The sequence below is a fragment of the Vicugna pacos genome, unplaced genomic scaffold, assembly GCF_048564905.1.
Source record: "Vicugna pacos unplaced genomic scaffold, VicPac4 scaffold_20, whole genome shotgun sequence".
NCBI classification, from domain to species: domain Eukaryota; kingdom Metazoa; phylum Chordata; class Mammalia; order Artiodactyla; family Camelidae; genus Vicugna; species Vicugna pacos.
This window is the reverse complement of record NW_027328741.1, coordinates 72,038,599-72,043,001: the sequence shown is the minus strand read 5'-3', so window position 1 is coordinate 72,043,001 and position 4,403 is coordinate 72,038,599. Positions and strand designations below refer to the sequence as shown.

Sequence of the window (4,403 nt, the reverse complement as noted above, 5' to 3'; positions counted from 1 at the left end):
CATCATTGTAAGCAGAAGCCTTAGGGTCCCTGACCTAGCCTACAATTTTCCAGCAATTCAGGGCATTTCACATTCTGAAAATGCTTCGCTTTTTATTTTAAATTAATGGGAAATAGTCAAAGACTTCCATGAATATTTTATATTTCTTAATATCTGCAGAAATTTGGTATTCTTGCACTTGGACAAATTTTTAATTCTATCACCCTCACCTCCTTCTAGTCCACACATTTTAGATTGCAATTTGATTACTGAATACCACCACCCCATCCAAGGGAATAGTACATCTTAGAAATTTCCTGTGTGAAGGTTAGAAGGGGCACAAGTTATGTGGGGTATATAAACCTACATTAAATGTTTGCAATGGCAGTGTCTCTTCTGGAAAAGCTCTGATTCTACGAAGTAAATTAATTAGAAGGCAATATAGTTATTGGTATGGGGAAGAGAATCAAATTTTTTGGGATGGGTGGGTGATGAAGAGACAGGAATATATCCCACAAATGAGAAAGGAATGATTTAGGCCTATGGAGGTATGACTTGAGAAGAAAATAATACATAGTCTTCTGTACCTACCTCCAATTACTGTCTTGAGTGACTAGTCCTTGCACTATGAAAAGAGCTAGTTTGTGGTGTAAAGACCATAACGAAATAGTTTGAAAACCAAGAGTTTTGTTGTTTCAGGAAAGTAGATATTGCTTAAAGTCAACATGTATTTTTCAATCACTAAATACTAAAATGCATACTGTGGCATGTGCTGTGCTTACTGTGGTGGTATCCAAGATAGACAAGGAAAGTGGGATAGACAGAAAACATCTGGAGGAGGTGGTTTCTGTGCTGAGAGGAGGATAGTCTAAGTAGGTAAAATGAGGACACCCAACGTCCAAGTATGAGCTGGAGTAAAACTGTTGAGGTTTGAGCTAACATGGTTGAGAAGCATTTGCCTGGATATATATCCAGATACACTGAAACATAAAGATATATCAAGGTAGTCAGATGCCAGATTTATAAAGTAATGACTAAGCTAAGTTGAGTTAATTTTGTGTGATTAGATTTGGAAAGGCATTAAGTTTCACCCTGAGGATGTAACCTTCTTTGGCTGGAACATAAAAGCAACATAAATTAATAACTAGAAAATATAGTGTAGACTCTTGAGGGCAGGAAATGAAAGCACCAATTGGAATGCTTTGAGAACAGCACAAAGAAGACCATAGATAAATTACTTCTTAAATTCTACCACATGCTGAATGTGCCATCTGAGAATACATCATGTGACCTTTTTGATTCCAGGGGTGACATAATAGAGACCATGATCCCTGGGCCGGTTCCTGAATGTATCTCCTGTTCCAAACTATCCTAACTTAACACATTTAATACTTTCCAGGATGAACCAGAAACCACTTGGTACTTTTCCCTCTCTCCATGTTTTATTATTTTTCCAAATTCTTCCATTTTTTCTTTTTCCTTACATGAAAATATTTAAATTTACTCCCATACTGTTCCATCTAAGATCATATCAAACAAATATCTCTTTTTTTCTTTGAATGGCAAGTTAGTCTCCCATTTAATTCTTAATTCTTTTAAAAAATACTAAGGAAAATACAGGTACACATCTATGTTTAATGTTCAAATAAGAAAATAGCAGATAGTTGTCGACACTTGCCAACATCAGTTATAATCTTTGTTCCCTGCATAATCTGGTAGTTCTCTGGTAGATCAGTTGTTATTAGGATGACGTTCATAAACTGAAGATGGCTGATGAGTTGGCCTTGAAAGGGAAGTAGCTGATGTATCAGCTATCACTGGCACTGGAAAGCGTGGGTTGCACCCTGGTTGAAGTTTAGGAAAATGACCTTCATTTGCAGATATGTTCTGATATGTATTTGGAAAAGTAGAAGGCTCCAACATCAGTCCAAAATAATTGCTCTGTTTGGGAGATAAGATACTCTACTGAGAAGTAGAAATTCTACTTCAAATGGAGTTCACAACACGGCCATTTATTTCATTGTAACTGCTTTGAGAGTGCCCATGGACAGTGGTCAACTGATTGAAAATAACTCGTTGATCCACTGCAATTTGTTCTGTTGGTCTGACATTGATGATGGAGGAGAAAAATCACCTCTGATCGGGGTAGTTGTATCACCAATTATGTGGCTAGTAGAGGGCTTTCTCATTAGAGGCATGTTTAAATTTGCAGAAGGTAAAAATGCACTTTCTTCAATAGTGTCAGCCACAAATTCAGAATTATTATTATCCACATTATACCCTGCTTTAAAGTGCTGCTCTTTGAAGTCTTCAGGCAATGAAGATACCAGAGAGGAATTTTTAATCCCAACTCTTCTTTTTATTCTCACTAAAACCTGGGGACAGCCTCGTTTAAAATTTGGATTATGATAAAAGTGCAGCTATAAACAAAGGAGAAACATTTTAGTAATATTTATACCAAAATACAAGACTACAATAAGCCTAACGTATAAAACCTGATTCCACGTTTACTATACAAGGATAATATCATCAAAATATGAACATTGCTAACAATATTTTGAAGTTCCTTATTTGGAAAATACACATTTAATTATTATAGTCATCAAATTTAAATGTTAGCATTTACAGTAACGGTGAATGCCACTTTTGAAAAGCAGCTTTAATACCTTTATATGAATTTCTGGAAAGATTCATAGTTGTAAGCAAAGTTTCTCATAATCTTGAATAATTAAGGCACTGTCCTCATTTTTTAGAGTAAAGTATTTTAGCCTTAATAGTTTTATACAATTTTCAAAATCTAGCTTTACATTTATATTACCATAGATTGATGTACAAAATAAAATTTTATACATAAGTTACCAATTCGTAACTAAAATTTGTGTATACCTTGCTTGAAACAGAGGCTTCTTTTTCTTCTGCTAGAAAGTCAACTAGACAAGCAGATCTTTGAAATTTCTGCCGCACTTTCCTAAACCCATAAAAGTTAATGGGTCTAAGTAAACTTTTCATACTTCCAGTTTCAAATATTCTGAAAGGGGCCTTTTTTTCCAAAACTTCCTTCTTCAAGACAACTTCATCAATCACTATGGAAGATCCATTATCACCCCACCAGATGGATTTAAATTGGTCACTCCCAGACAATTTCCAGAGCTTTCTTGGAAATGTCAGAGAACCAAAATCATTATGTTCATCTGGTTCAGAGACACAATGTGTGTAGCATGGTCTTTTTATCAAGGATTCTTCAGACAAATTCTGAAAAGCATTTTCTTCTATCATAGAACTCAAGTCCAAGTCCTCAGAGAATGTTTGATCACACAATAGAGATCTACCGGAGTTTCCTGAGCCAGTTGGTCCATCTTTATGAGACATATCTTGAATTTCTGAAGAAATATGTGCCATCTCAAATAACTTTTTCTACAGCTACATTTCTAATCTGCATGATTTTGAGCACTGCAGCTTCAAATGCTGCTTTGGCAGGCCTGAACAGATAAACTGCTAGGCCTTCACAATGGTTCTCAACTTGAGAAGCTGTGACATCACAAAACGACTGGTATCCCAGCAACTCAAGTGTAACATTCAGCCAGTGTTTACTTGTCATTCATCCAGTTAAAATGAAACATATAGGATGATTTTTTTACAGTGTGATCTGCAAATATTATCCCAACACATTTTTATAAATAATTTAGTTTTGGGGTGTATGAAATAAAATCAATCTCCATACTTTTGTATTGAAATTTATGCCAGATTTGTGAACAGAGTATAAATATAGCACAAATTATATAAAATAACTTTAAAGTTTTGGAATTTAAAGTGAAATTCGTGTAAAACTTGTACAGAAAATATATATCTATTTCAATATCATTTGTAATTAAATTGAAACATAATTTGATTAGGAAATGGAAGTAGGTATTTATCTGTGTACTATATAATAAGTAGTTCAATATTCAAAACATGAGCAGATTAAATGTCAGTTTATTTGTTTTGTATATAAATAAATGGTAAATAATTATGAAATAAAATTAGATAAAAATAATGCATCAAATTTAAGAAATCCCAAAAGGCGGAATTTTTGATTTAAATTGTAGTTCATTTCTATAAGTAAAACAAATGTAATTTAATATTCTACTCTAAAATTACAAAAGAGAGAAACTTATTGTATATTTACGAATGTTTATTTTTGCCATTCATTCAATCAGAGGTTTTTCAGTCCCTAGAAACAATAAATTTTCTTTCCATCTTTATAATCCATTCAATTGTGGCTTCTGTTAAGTGTTCTAAAATGATGTTTATAAGTACACTTATGCACAAGATCCTGGGTTCAATCAGCAGTGCCTCCATTAAGGGGTAAACAAACAATCAAAGAACAAATAAATAACACTATATGTGATTTGGGGTGGAAAAGACCAGGTAATGCATTTTTGGAA

The 4,403-nt window shown here is 33.8% G+C and overlaps 1 long non-coding RNA gene across 1 annotated transcript; it reads right to left on the bottom strand.

The window, feature by feature from the left end:
• Window positions 1-1,600: 1,600 nt before the first annotated feature.
• Window positions 1,601-3,121, bottom strand: LOC140693931 (uncharacterized). Its single transcript, XR_012069649.1, has 2 exons — window positions 2,866-3,121; window positions 1,601-1,920 (listed from the first exon to the last, which is right to left on the bottom strand). It is a non-coding gene; the product is annotated as an uncharacterized lncRNA (long non-coding RNA).
• Between the last annotated feature and the right edge of the window lie 1,282 nt (window positions 3,122-4,403).